Here is a 15,183-nt window from a genome sequence, read left to right as displayed (position 1 = left end):
GCAAGAGCCACGTGACCTTCTCCACGTCACTGTCATGCGGTGAATAAGGCTAACATTTTCATGATGAAGTTAGCGCCAAAAACGAGGACCAAAGTAGGAGAGAAGACACAACACGAGCGCTGTTGTGTTGTGTCTTCTCTCCTACTTTGGTACTCGTTTTTGGCGCTAACTTCATCATGAATAAGATTCAACTCGCCCAACTTTCCACCTTGCTAACATTTTGCCAAACCTGGCCTATTTCAGTGCACTATATGTATACCTGTAAAACTTATATGTGCCTTTCCTGCAATAATCCCGGATGGCATTGGCAGTATGTGAATGTAAATAAATAAGACAACCTAACTCACCAAAGCCTAGCGGCGGCCCCCGCATAGCATGCTTCGCTGCTGAAGGAGCTGCGGCAACCAAATGCATCATTTTATGGCTCATCGGCAGCGAAACTCCGCGTCGGCGTTGACTAGCAGCAGTGGTCACAAAAATCTCAGATGACGTCTACGTGGTATCAAAGAAAAATAAAACTACTTCCAAAGGCGCGGGAAACTGAAACCAGGTACTTGAGGATTGCGAGGCGAGCACGCAACACATGGGCCACGAAACCGCGTTGCTTCTTGGCGAACAAAGTTGGGCCTAGTACATCAGTTGCCTTCTACGGCTGTATGCTAATGGGCAGGTATGTCATTATAAAGGAAGAGAAAATTTTTAACTAAAAAATAAAAAGGAAATAAAAATATAAAAGGGACAACGCATTCAAGTTGCATATATTCTTAAGAGTCCTCTAATTTTTTAATCAGCGATTATTCTATACATATAGACTGGTAAGAGAATTAGGCATCTTACGATAGGCAGTGGCTAGATCCAAAGCAACATTCGAAACGACTTTGATGCGAAGCAGGTTGGACTTCGCAACGCCTAGCAAGCGGTGCGTTGCCAGCACGGCAGCGGGCGGCACGTCACTGCAAGAAGCGCGTCATTAGCGTGGGTGCAATGTATTCGCGCGTCTAGATTATAAATAATCTTATCTATTGCCATTTTTTATGCATCCAACTATTTCGCAGATTCTCTCCAAGTTTGATATATCCGGGTTCGACTGCACCATTATATGCGGTCGTCATTTGTTAAAGACCGCTCAAAATTTGTGTTCAGCTCATGCGTTGCATTTTGTTTCGTAATTGTGCTTGTGTTACATGCGTTTTTACTCTGTGTTACAAAGAGTTTTCTGTAACTGAAACACCGCTCATCATTGGATTGTGAATTATGGCTTTGGTTCATATATCCATTCTTTTCTAAACGGCCAATGGTGTCTGTGTTTCCGCACGCTGTTGTCCTCGGGAGTTTTTTTTATTATTATTATTTTGTTGAGGCCCTCTACGCTTTGCAGCAGAAATAAACAAGCTGAAACTCAAACATGTTGATCTTCTTCACAGCGCTTTCTCAGGCAATAAAGCTGAGGTCAGCCTTGCCTTAGAAGGCATTGCCTTTCGACATTGAGGGTGCTTTGCACGGTCTGTCCAGTGGAGCTTGTACTCAACTTGTGTTATGCCTTCGGCGTTAGGTCAAAGTGGGCTAAATGTAGGCTTGCAGCTGCGTGGCTCCTAGCACAGCATTATTCCACCACTACAGAATAGTAAAACGCACGCGGCCTGTGATGCACAACTGTCTTTTTTTTTTTTTAGTTTAGGATGAGGTACCTCGGGTAACCCGCTTCTTGAAGGCGATCAACCTGATTACTGAAACTTGTTGTCATTAGGCAGGTGCATGACTTATTGACTGCATTAGACAGCCATGTTTTTACTACTCCTCTCTTAACCAACTTCGTATGTGCCGAGGTAAACGGTAAGAGTGTCTTCTTCCCTCTAGGCTCATACATCCAGCAAACTCGACTCGAAGAAACTAGGTTTAAAACTAACAGAAACGAGTTTTAAAACTAACAAACTAGTTTTAAAACTAAAACTAAACTAGTTTTAAAACTAACAGAAACTAGCTTTAAAACTAGTTTAGTTTTAGTTTTAAATCTAGTTTCTTCGAGTCGAGTTTGCTGGATGTATGAGCCTAGAGGGAATAAGGCTCTCTTACCGTTTACGTCGTCACATAAGAAGTTGATTAAGAGAGGAGTAGTAAAAACATGACTGTCTAATGCAGTCAATAAGTCATGCACCTGCCTAATGACAACAACTTTCAGTAATCAGGTTGATCCCCTTCAGGAAGTGGGTTACCCGAGGCACCTCGTAGTCGGAGTAACAGAAAGCATGCGCAGGCAAAGAAAAAACACAAGTTGACAGATAAAGAAGAAGGTCCCAACAAAATTGAAGTAATGCCTTATATTCACAGGCTTTCCCACGGCCTCAAGAAGACTGGAGAGAAAATTGGAGTTAACATTTGCATGTCAGCCTCAGAAAAATTGTCCCGCATGTGTAAGGACACATTCCCAGACGAGCAGGATAGGAAGGCCTGCTCTGTACGGCATCAGAACCCCTTTTTAATTTGCACCGACAACGTTGTATACAGGTTGCCGCTTTCGTGTGGCAAGTTGTATATCGGACAGACAGGCCGGTGCCTGAATAAGCGACTCAGCGAGCACCACAGAAACGTCAGAGATGAGGGGCCAGGTAATTTGGCTCGTCACTGCCGTGGTCACAAGTGCGCGCCTAAGTTCGGGTAGGGTTCAGTGTTAGGAAAAAATAGCAATAAAAAAACGAGGGAGATAATTGAAACTGCGGCGATGGAAAAAGAGGGATTGGAAAATTGTTTCAGTGATCCTTCGGTGTCATTAACAAGCAAAGACATAGCTTTCTTATATTCAAGGCAGCGGGCGATAGTGTGAAACGTGCTCACTGATTGGTGGTTTTTGCTGTGCTTTTTCTTCCCATTCCTTGACAAGATAATCGTTGTTAGTCGTCTATACCTGTACAGTACGTGATCTTTATAAGGCTGTCAACGCCAAATAAAGATCGTTCAGTGGAAGTTTAGCGCTCGTGTTGTGTCCCTTGAATATTGTGCGCTATGGATCCTCATGCTGACTACCCACTAGCCCGAACCCTGACCCTTCTAAGCGGAGCTTCCCCACGCGAAGTACTTTGCAAGGCCGTCTGCTACCTTTTTGGAGCGTCCTTTCGATGTAAAGGGCCGAAATAACTGCCACAGGAGTCGCCGCTTATTAGGACACTAATCCAAGATGCGCATTCCAGAGAAAATTATACTTTTCCCTTGGCCTTCAAAATAGGCCAGGTCAAAGTCAATCGAGTGACTGGTTTACTGACTGACTGATTGATTTTGGCAATGTTCCTTTACTTACACTCCTCGGATGCACGCAGGGTCACGAGCAACGGAGCCATCGTTCCGGTGCTACCAGTGCCGAGTGGCCAACAACGAGGACTGCCACGACGGCTACCTCAAGACGTGCCCCTCTGATCAGGCGTACGACGTCTGCATGACCATGGTCGTCAAGAACGGTAAGCGCAGCGCGACCACCGCGGCTCTATCGCAGTCACCGCCCGCAGTTTGAATGTGCTAAGTATACACGGCTCGTGACAGTGTTTGCACAATATTACATGTCTTACAAACAAGATTGGCAGGCCTGCTACAAAACAGTCATTCAAATCATCCCCCCCTAACCACACACACACACACACTTTATCGCTATAATTCAAGAAGAAAGTGCCCCGGAGAAGCAAGCGTACCGTCATTGGCAATCCGCCTTTCGTGAACGCCGTGACTTCGTCCGAACGCTCTGCAACAGCGCCCACATCCGTGAATTGCAACGCGTGGGCTTCAGACCCGTAAAACTTGCGCCCATGTTTTTTCCGCCCTGCTGCTGCCGTGACACGGGATTTAGGAACTGTCAAGCTGCTGTCTGCGGATTTTTTACTCAAACTTGTCCGTACTCAAGTGTATACTGTTTACGGGAAAACAAAGCGCATCTTCTCTTGCGCAAACGCGGCTTGTGATAGACCGGCGTCACAGGCTGCAGTACTGACCAGCGTTCGTGCGTCCACCAATCAAGGAACGTTCTTGTGAAAGAGAAGCTTCGTGAATACGGTGCCTGTTAATCGGTAAACAAAAACAAGAAAAAAATCCACGGTAAAAATGAATGGAACGCAACACAGGACGCTAATAACGCGACAGCGTTAAGGCTGCCGTTCAGCGGAGAACCCGGTATCAAGCCCCGTCGAGAAAATCCGGATTGGTCTAGAGGGTACGTCGCAACACGACTCCAAACCTCATTATGGCATGTAAGAATGTCTCTAAATGCATCTAAAACAAAGTTAATTTCGTTTACTAGCCGTTCCACTCGAATTTCTGCAGCATACTTCCTCAATAGCGATAGCGTAGAACTTACAACAACTTACAAGTACCTAGTTCACTTTCAGTGTGACCTAACTTGGCATTACCATATTAACACAATGTTAGCATCAGCAAATCGCGCACTCGGCCTTCTTAGGCGTAATCTCAAACACGCGCCTTCACACTTAAAAACACTTGCTTACATCACGCTAATCCGCCCGAAATTTGAGTACGCTTCTACCATATGGGACCCTCAACAAGCATACGTCATAAACAACATTGAATCCCTGCAAAACCGTGCTGTTCCCTTCATCTTATCAGATTATTCACGCTTCACCAGTGTCATAGCATTAAGACAACGTGCCCAGTTGGAACCACTATCCTGTCGACGCCATTTAGTTCGCCTAACCTTACTGCACAAACTGTATCACCATCCTCCCCCCCCCCCCCCCCCAGAATGACTTCTTTTTGCCCCACCCTGCCGTCCTAGCCGTGACCACGATAACAAAACAAAACGCATAGCGTGCCGTTCATCGCTTTTCGCGAAATCATTCATTCCTCGCACCATAATAGACCGGAATAACCTGCCGTCCCACACAGGTACTGAGGCAAACTTACAATCGTTGCAGCATTCGTTAAAGCAAACCATGGACTAACAGATTTTGTATTTTTGTTGTATTATATGCATTTACTGAGTATTTTATTCTGCGTTGTTTGTTGTTTTATTTGTGTACATTACTATCTTTATTTCATACTTCGTTATTACATGTATTTTATTTCTAGTGCCTGTGCCGTATTTTCATGCTTGTAACCCCCCCCCCCCCCCCCCTATGTAACACCCTCGCACGAGAGCCCTTAGGGTTATTATAAAACATGGGCCGCGAGTCAGGCCATCGAGGCACGTTCCTTAGACTCGGTTACAGGCAGGCCTTGTGTGTCTTGTGCAGCAGTGTCCTTGTATACGAAGTGATATGCAAAGATTATCCCAGGCCGCTGAAGGAAGAGTCCCTGAGCATACTCCGTTGACAATGCACTTACACAGTCTCAATCTCTGGCTTTTTCTTTCCCTTTGGCACTGCTGCGCTCTGGAAGCTACACGGGCAGGCCAGACAAAGCACGGGCAGCGCACGTAATCATAGGCTAATGATGCGCCGATGTGCTGCGCCTTTTTCACCTTAAAAGATTGGCTCAGGAACGTGATACAATCAGCTACCGTGTGAAAACCGGCCTATGGAAGCATGGCATATGTTTTTTCTCTGTCTGTCTCTCTGCGTGCGTGCGTGCGTGCGTGCGTGCGTGCGTGCGTGCGTGCGTGTGCATGTGTGTGCGTGCGTGTGCATGTGTGTGCATGTGTGTGCATGTTTGTGCGTGTGTCGTGCTGCAGCAGTATTCCTAACAGAAGTAAAGAAGGGCGGAAAAAAAAATACACCCGATTTAGCGTAGTTATGACTAATGCGAATCAGGTGCGCTAGCGCGTCGGTTTTCACTGCAGTTTCGGTTTAAGGCTCGGTTTTCGAGGCCAAGCAGGCTTCAGACAAAGGTCGGCGAAATCGGTGCATCCTGAATGCTAGCGCAATGAAACCGGAGGGGACACTTAAGCTGCTCCTTAAGGGTACGACGCGATAGCTTTAGTGGTTAATGCACATATATGCGGAATTAGTCATTCTCTACTTAACATTCATAGATCGCTGGGAGTCCTCATACCATTCCTGGCGCAGTGGTGCAGCGGTTAAGTGCGATGCACCACTGCCCTGCGATGGCAGGTGCCACCACCGGTGGGGATTGTGATATCCAAGTTGCTCTCCCTGGCGACGTTGAAACAAATCATTAATTGAACTTACACCTGCCACAGTGGGCAGTTTGCTCCAATCTGGAGGGTAGGTTGTGATGACGTCAGAAGGTCACGTGACCTAGGTGGCCCACCTACCATCTAGTCATAGTGCTAGCTGACTAAAAACGCAGGAGTGGGAACGAAAAGTGTTACAAGTCCTCGTGAGCACATAAGCTGGTAGCTGTTGCTTTTCATGTTTATCAAAGCAAGAAAATGGGGAACAATTTGTATGAAGGAAGGTGCTATGTTCCTTGCGTAAGCACCTCTGTTTTTCTACAGTGAACCCGTGCCATAAGACAGTGTTTGAAAAAAAAAAAAGAAACTACGGTATAGCTGCGAGCTAAAAAAAAAAAGCAAAACCCATAAGCGTTTTCACTACCTACCGATAACTGCTTCATCGTGGCGGTGAGCTGTCATAAAGAGGGGTAAGCCTTGTCGACAGTATGTTCACGTACTTTTAGACCTTTCCAGCGCTTTCCGTTTTCCTCTGTAGTGGTGCGTACGGCGAGCCCGGGCACCGCGCGTCTGCTATTCCTTGCTCGCGTTCAATCAGGATGCGTGAGTCATGCGTGACACGTGCTTGTGCCCTCCGCAGCCCAGCAGGGCTTCTTCATCGAGAAGAAGTGCGCCCTGGGGCCCTGCAACCTGCGCGACGAGAAGCAGAGCCAGGGCCTGGGCCTGGACACCTGCGACCGCTCCAAGGACTCGTACAGCTGTTTTGAGTGCTGCAAAGGCGACGGCTGCAACACGAACGCCGCCGATCGCCGCTCTCCGCTGCTCTGGCTGTCGCCCCTGATGCCGTCGCTGCTGCTGCTGCTGCTGCTGACTGGCCGGAGGGCATGAGCTCGCGGCGACACTGCCGAGCCTCCCCCGAGCGCGCCTCTCTTCTCCCTCACCCACCGCTCGCGTCTGCCACTGCCTTGGCCGCCGGAGGCCGATGGGCGGGCGACGGGCCCTCTGCGCACCGCCGCGCGACGTCCTGAACGGTACAAATCACGCCAGGAGCCCCCCACCTTGCACCCCCACCCTACGAGAAAACCCCGGGCGCGAGGCCGGCGGATGGAGCTTGCAGCCAGAGGCATCTACTGTGAACAAAGGATCCGTGCCGCGATCGATACACACGCGGCGGCATACTCGAACACACGCGCGCGCACACAGCTTCCCGTCCCTTCCCCCTCTGCTTACGGCGGATGCCAACAAGGTGATTTTGACGAAATGCGACAAAACGTTGGTCTGAGCGCGTGGGAGGAAGGAAGAGCCGACTTCATTGGTTCGGAGAGGCGACCACCCCGGTCCAGCGGCTCTTCCCTCCCGTTAATCGGTTGGGACGCGTCAGTAGAGCGGTTTGCGCCTAGCTTCCTTCGTTGAACGCGCCTTGACGCGGTGCGACAGCCGATATTTCGCTAGACATTCGCCCTGCGCTTGCAGAGCAGCGGCCAAAAAGTGAGCGCGCTTGAGCCCGAGCTTCGACCAGCGCCTGCTGTGAGAGCGTTAATGTGCCGCGCAGCGTCGTGGGCGAAGCTGTGGATTCCGTGCTCTTCGCCTTTCATCCAGAAAAAAGCGAAATAAACAAACGCCCTCTCTCCGGTCGCCTTTACGCGCCGCTGAGTTTAGAATCCGATGATACCTGCGCACAGACCTACGAATGGCTCCAGACGTGTCTCATTCCGTGACAGGGTACTAGTCGAAATCTCTGGCCAAGGAACCTGCATGGAGATAGCCGTGTTCTCTATGTTACGCTAGGTGCCGTAAGCGTCCTTGGGCTAGTGTGCGCGCGCGTGAGTTCCTGTAACCGCTTTCCGCAAGGCCACCAACGAACAAAAATACAGCGGGGAAGAAATGACGACACATAAAAATAAATAGAAGGCGGTAGGTGAATTAGCCGAAAGAAAAGAGAAGGTATAGTTCCTCGTAGAATAAACAAGATATGACCAATGTTTCAGCAAAAATCAGTAAGCAGTGACCCTCACACGCTATAAATATGGTTGGTCAGCGCTGTTTTTGAAATAATAACCGAGTTCGTTAAAAGATAAGGGGTTGCTGATCGTAATTCGCGCACGCAAGCAGAGACACATAAAGGTCGCAAGTAGGAAATTTCATGGCTCGAGGCGAGTAGTCTCCTTGGCGTGGCGAAGAATCACGCATTTCCCTATCCTGTGGCTCGCTACAAAATAACAGCAACAAAAAAAAAAAACATCTCCCGCGTTATTTCTTTATTTTATTGATTTCCGTCACGAGCCATATTCCATCTGATCCGAATTCGGCGACTAAATATGCGACACCTTCGAGGCTTCACTAAGTTACCACACTTGGTCAGCCGCTCGTACGGGCCTTGCCAGTGCACTCTCCTAGGGCTCGAAATCACCTTTTCATCTTAAATACCTGGACGGACCGTAGCGTCATGCACAAAGAAGTCTGCGGGAACAGTATTAACGTGAAAGCAGGCCTTCCTTGTCATAAATTAAAGCTATCATTAATCGCTCTATTGCAAACGAACCTGTCATTCCCACTGTTAGAATTTTGAGACAACGCTTGCAACACGTCGCAAGGGATTAACTGCAGCTTCCATTGCACGACTCACTCAGCGGCTCACCAGCCACCGATGGCCGATCTCCGTGCCGGCCCTCGTTGAGGAGAGGCGAACTGCAGCCTGCTGTGACAAACTTTCCTGTCGGCACCGAAACGGCAACATGCTTGACGCGGTGTTCATATTTCGCCTGACGTATACAATTTATACACGAGCTCGCATATACACGCGCGTATCTTAAACGACGCGAGAACACGTCGAACCCAGGCACGGCACGTTGCTAGCCAATATGCGCGACCTGCAACGTACCCTGTTCAAGGTCTACCGAGGCGGTCACTTGGGGTCAGCATGAGCACGTGATGCCGTAGCCGTCAAGCCACTCGAAGCGCGTAGACAGCGTAACGTTAAATTGTCCTTTTTCTTCTCCTTTCAAACCGGGCAATGTAAGATGTACCGCCTTTCGGGAGAAGAGCGGCCGCCACTCCGGTAGTCTCCATGCGTAATGGATCCCTCTCCTCGTGCATAATATATAGGGAAACAGTTACACCCGCGTCTGCTCCCTGTGTGTCTGCTGTGATCACGAAACGCGAGAGCAGACGGGTTTCGCCACGAGTTTGTGGCCGCGCATTTCGCTTTATATAGCAGGAGCTTTTTACGATGATTTCGCAGCCGTTTCGGTGTTGTCTAGTGATCGCCTCCCCCTCCCGCGGCCAAATCCTCCGGTGCTCGTCGGCGATCATGTGTTGTGCGAAGGAGCGCGCCACTGCATGGCCTCTGTCACCATTCAACGGTTGTGCTGCAACCCCGTTCTGGTATCGCGTCCCCACGCCCAGACACCCCACCCACGCCACTTGCAGCGAGCGTGCACAGCGGTGCTTGTCCCGTGCGCCGTGTGTTCCAACTCCGGCCAGCCGAGGGCTCCTCCCGTGCGGAGTCTCCTCGTCTCCCTGGGCTGACGACTGCGCTCAGGGCGCTGACTGCCGGTGCCTCTCGGGACCTGCTTGCGCGAGCAGTCAGAAATGCCTCGGCATGAACTTGAACACTGTCGTTCACCGGCCGTTTACGGCCGGCTAAGATCCGAAGGTTCGTTCAACTAGCTGTCTTTGAAATGAACACCACAGGTGCAGAGTAACAACACCCGAACACCACTCTCGGCTTGGAGTAATCCACAATTAGTTCGCGCACTTCCTATCAGGAGCCACGACATCTTACAAGCGATGGCTAGCGGGGCGACCACCTCCTATTGTCATGTTTGGTGCCAGGCAGCTGCAGTCCATTGTCTAAGCAAACCAGGCTTGGTAATGTTCTGATTTACGCAACACATCGTTCCAAGCACTGGCGACATTCGATGCTCCGTTTAGCATCGAGCACTGACTGAGTAACGAAACAGTTTTGTTTGCTGGAATTCTTTAATACCGCCAGTAAGACTTCTCCCTCGAGCGGTCATTGAGAACAGTAGCAGTCCGAACGACAGGCGCCGCTTTGGCACATCTCACAGTCGACGTCCGACTGCAGGTCTGGTCTCGTTCGTGCAACCAGGTCCCGAATTCCCCAGTGAAGTTACTGTGTACATACATCCAAGCTCTAAAGAGTTTGCATCACAAAGTGAAGTAGCAACCTTGCTCATTATTGATACTCACCACTGAATTGTTGCTTGCACATGCTATTGTACTGTTTTCTTTTCGCTACCATACTGTTCCTGACAACGCAGCTTATTTCATTTTTTTTTCTTTTCAACACCAAGATGTATATCAATTGGTGCATACCACAAAATGTTAACAAATTGAACTGCTTCGCATTGCTGCCCGAATTACATGGGCTTTTTTTGCAGAAATCGTACACAGATTGCTCATTAAAGTGACGTATTGGAAGACAGATGTACAATTTTGTCGCAAAAGTCTGCAGGCCAACGCAGTCACGGCAGAAGTGGGTGCGAGGCTGCACGGCGATTCAGTGATCGAGCTACTCATTGGCTTTGCAGTTGAACATGGTGAGGAGCTATCTTACACTGTCAATAAGGCTAACACAGGGGCCAGTTGGTTGATCATGTTTGAAATATATGCGCCACTTAGGATAACATACACAAATGGACTGATGGACGCACACCACTCGGGTACGCTGTACAGCTGCCTAGCTCACGCGAACAAATCAGTGAACACGCGCCAAGAGGCGCCTCCTGCCTCGATGACGGGTATACGTTGGCCTGGAAGACCTTTGCGTCAAACCGGGGGTGTACTTGCTGCAAGTGCGCTACGTAGTGGTGCTGCGGTCCCTGTACTCGCACGCGTGGTTTAGTGGTTCTTTAGACACGACAGCGAATGAGCAGCACAGGCGGAAGTTACGTATAGTTTTCGCGAAAGCAGTTTTGTGTTCACTCCAAAACGCTGCGTGCAACGACCCATATCGGTGGTTGACGCCAGTTTTGTGGCAGCGGCTGCGCGTTCATTCACCGCTGACTACCGATTTCATTGCCACCAGAGTGTTGTACGAAGTCCTTCTGTTCCTTGTGGCCCTAAAACTCGACGGAGTGCCGTCAGAACGAAGGGAGACAGAAATAAAAAGTGTCCACCGTTAGTTCACACCTGGGAAATCTCATTTGTATAATGTTCGTTGTAAATAGCCCCTTCTGTTTATCTCTGTACACGGTGAAAGTCTCTGTATGCACCGGAGCAGCTATCGAATAACTGCGTGTACGTCGCGTCGTAGGTGTCGAGTCTCGTAACTTTCGGTGCAGTTTCGAACGTATGTATAACATCTTCCACACCGTCTTCTCTCTCCTTTTTGGCATGGCCAACTACTACTCTGCAAGCACAAAGAAATGTGAATATGCACGTGTGGCTTGGAATTTTGACCTCCATGTGTACGCCTGTTGTGTCCCGCCATATCATGTACGTATAAATGTCTGTCGTTCCTTATACAGACGCCTGGAAATGTAGCGTATTCAGCTTTTAAAAAAAATGCTAACACGAGCGCGACTTTATTGAAAGCTGCAGCGTTTTCGTCTTTGTGTGAGGCTGGAGAGCTCTGCGCTTTTGCACAGAGCGGGCCGTGCACACATTCTCGGTCCTGGCCGAAGCGGCATTCAGCCGCGGTTTGCGCGCTCTTTTTCAACCCTCGCTCACGCTAGTGGCGAGAGAGTTGGGAGTGTCGGATGCGTCCGTCGAAACCTTTTTTTCTCACACCCTATAGGTATACACACCTGTCGGCCAAAGTGTGGTTTCGAGAAAAATAAAAAGAAAAAAAAACATTCGTCGCTCTGTGAACGCAACGCGAGGAGGTCGACATTGTCGATGTGCGCTTTGAACAAGTCCGTAGCAACTCCGAAGTTTTAGAGCCGATCAAGAGCCTCTGACGATGGATGCTCCCTTTCCCTTATCCCTTCTTTTTCTAAGCTATTTCGTCATATCTTAGCAAACTCTGGGTAGCGTACGTTATCGCTCAAGTGCATGGGTGGGATTTGCGAACAAAAAGGAGGTGCAAATGCCACTGTCGAACATTCTCCAAGCATGCATGCTTCTGCACCCGCTCCGCTATGCGATCAGCCGGTCCCAGAAATCAACGACTGGACGTGCATGCTTGTCCTCAACTACTTCGGAGTCCTAGCACAGCCGATAAAAAAAAATATTTCCATACGAATGCTGCTTTGCCGTCAATTGTTTTCCCGCGTACTGCGACGATTCGTTGCCGAACGTTACTTTACGACAACACTTATGGAACGGACAAATTTTGAGCTGTCTTAAGAGACTCCGTCCTTCTATTGCTTTTTACGCTACTTCTCAGACTCCCTCCATTCAAACGGTATGTGTCTTGCCTAAAAAACATCAAAACGAAGCGACAGGAAGAATATTCCATGCCAGAGCGGCAATTTTTACGAAAACGTTGACGCTAGACAAATATTGGGAGTGCTCCTGGACCGTGGAGCTGTACGACGCGAATGCTAGCCATGCGCAGAGCTTTAAGCACTAGTAGTCACAGACAAAATGCCAGTAGTGCATTAGATAGGACAGGGCCAAAAATAGAAAGCTAAGCCAAACCCAACCTTAAGAAAAAAATCGAAACATAACCACTCGTGGACTCATTGACGCCTCGCATAGAGATGACTGGCAGTAAGGATAAATTCGTTAGTTGCCTCTCAAACAGCTATCCCTTATTCCGAGCCACTGACTTCTTTATGGCTACCTGATGACCACCTGGGTACAGCTTTTCTTAGTTTCATCAAACATGCTGTGGTCCATGATAGACAGACATGCAGACGTTCAGATGTAACAGGAACACAGCTTGTTTTTCCTTCATGGGTTGCTAATATCGACGCGTCACCCTGTGGCCTGATATGAAATCAATACATTCCTTCCGGCTGAACTGCGGAGAACAGAGCAGGCCGTAAACGTTAATACCTTGTTTATCAAATTCGCGAAAACAGAAACGTAAAAGTTATTTCAGATTCATTTCCCGCTTTAGTTTCGGTTTTCCCTTCGCAGAAAGAAAAAAAAGAATAAAAAGATCTCTTCCGCATTCCAACTACATTTACAAACATGTTCAGTAACGCCAGCCTGACGGCGAGGAATCTGCACAGCCTTTGTCAAATATATACATCCCAAGGGGTCTGCTTCTGGACGTTGCAGCAGGGCTCGTTTTGCATTGTTAGCGGTCAAAATCGCTGGAAGATAAGAATGACTGCCATCGTCACCTTTCCAGAGCTGGGGACTTCCTAGAGGTACTAGAGAGCACCACTAGACGACTTAGGAGCAAATCCTTTGGGCCGTATATCTTTGTCAAAAGTTGTACGTCACTGTAGCGCCCCCTTTCCACCGCCGCTCTTCCGCCTGAGGGGCACGAAAAAAAAAAAACAAGTTTAATGAAACAGTGCCAGAAAAACGTGTTTTTTTTTTTGCACCGTATTCCTTGATGGCCTTTCTTTTTCTTCCAGTGTTAAACGGCTGTGCTTCAAGACAAAAAAAAAATTTACAAAGGCGAACAAAGCGAAGTTTCTATTGCATATGAAAAGCGCTACGAGCAAACGGGGTCTTCTCGTACGCGGTCCACATCCATGCACATGTGCCAGACGTGCGAAAAAAAAATGCGCGGCATTCTTAAATTATGGGGCTCGATTTACTCCGAGCTTTATACTACCATGTAGCTATGACTGATACTGGCCTGCTGTGTTTAATAAAGTTTTTTTCCCAAACTTTTGTCGTGTGCTGTGCGTGACATGTTTACACCTTTCACATTGTGCGAGACAGCAAAGGTAATGGCATCGGGTCACGTGCGCGACGAGCGACTTCATTATTACTGTTACAGTGCAGCCTCGCGCTAGCTGAAGGCGCGAGTAACAGCAAAATAGATCAACAGCTTTTTTTTTATTCGGCTTCGGAAACGACTGAATGCACGAATCAGGTACCGAGTCAGCTATGGCGGCCTTCAGCGAGTCTTTCGTATTATGTGGCTGTTTGTTGGCCTCCCTCTCAACGACGCTTCGCACATAGTAGCCCAGCGGATTGAAATATGGAGAACTAGGCGGGCACAAGTTTGGAGGGACATGGTCGTGGAAGCTGTCGGCCAACCACTCCTGGGTAACGCAGGCGGTGTGGGCGGTAGCCGAATCTTGCTGAAAGACATAAGGTTTTCCTTTTGAAACATTCTCTATCCATAGCTCCACAACGGTGTCAAGCACTTCCACATAAGCAGCCGCATTTACTGGAGTCCTTCTGCAAAAAAGTGCGGTGACATGACGTCACCCTCGTTGCTGACGACGGCTAACGCCATCACAGACGGCTGAAATTTTGTGCGCATCGCAGTAGGCACCTCATCAGCACTTGCGCAAAGCCACCTGTCGTTACGACGGTTAGCTTTTTGTTCCTGGTCAAAGTTTTCTTTTTACATCTGAAAAAAAAAAAAAAATAACAGAGCATTCCACGCTCCTAAGGGTTCTTCAGCTTGCTTAGCAAGCGCTTGGACCGCAGCAGACGATTCTCCAGAATATTATAGGACATGAATTGCCCCCTCCTCAAAAATGATACCTCAAGTCCTCGTGCCCAGTGAGCATGACAGTCGACTCTGCGACTTGCAGCTGCTTTGCAATGGCCCTCATCAACTTTCCAGGGGCATCATTCACGATGAGTTGCAGCCGCTAGAGAAAAATTACCCAACAATCTGGACAAATGCATTTTTGAACGAGAAAGAGTTTATGAACGCAATTTTTTTTCATATAATGTAAGATTTCACTATAGCAATCAACATATCCACAGATCTCCAGTCTGCAGGCTTGCATTTTTTTTTTGTTAGTAACGTTTTTCTATCGTCAAAAGCCTCCCCCTTGTTTTTCTATGGCAGCCTTAGCTGCACTGTGCGAACGATAGAAAAACTTCAACAGAAATATTTTGCAACTCATCGGAAGAATAGACCAATAAATTCAATATTTCTATAACAGTGCCTTACAATTTTCCAATATTCAAACTTTCTGCCCGCGAACGTTGGACATACGCGTTCTAGCGACATCTGACTGCTGACTGTGCTTTGTCCTTTTTACCACAGATGCCACGCAACA

The 15,183-nt window shown here is 48.4% G+C and overlaps 1 pseudogene across 1 annotated transcript in view; it reads left to right on the top strand.

The window, feature by feature from the left end:
• Window positions 1-13,824, top strand: part of LOC149349637 (uncharacterized) — an 81,253-nt pseudogene extending 67,429 nt beyond the window's left edge. Inside the window, exons 2-3 of the transcript XR_016290138.1 lie at window positions 3,312-3,449; window positions 6,708-13,824. The product of XR_016290138.1 is annotated as an uncharacterized LOC149349637 (transcript). The remainder of the gene's footprint in view (window positions 1-3,311; window positions 3,450-6,707) is intronic.
• The last annotated feature ends 1,359 nt before the right edge of the window (window positions 13,825-15,183 follow it).

Source organism: Amblyomma mixtum, chromosome 3, assembly GCF_055824585.1.
Source record: "Amblyomma mixtum isolate Tamu chromosome 3, ASM5582458v1, whole genome shotgun sequence".
Classification (NCBI taxonomy): Eukaryota; Metazoa; Arthropoda; class Arachnida; order Ixodida; family Ixodidae; genus Amblyomma; species Amblyomma mixtum.
The sequence above is the reverse complement of the archived record's forward strand: the minus strand, read 5'-3'. Positions and strand labels throughout refer to the sequence as shown.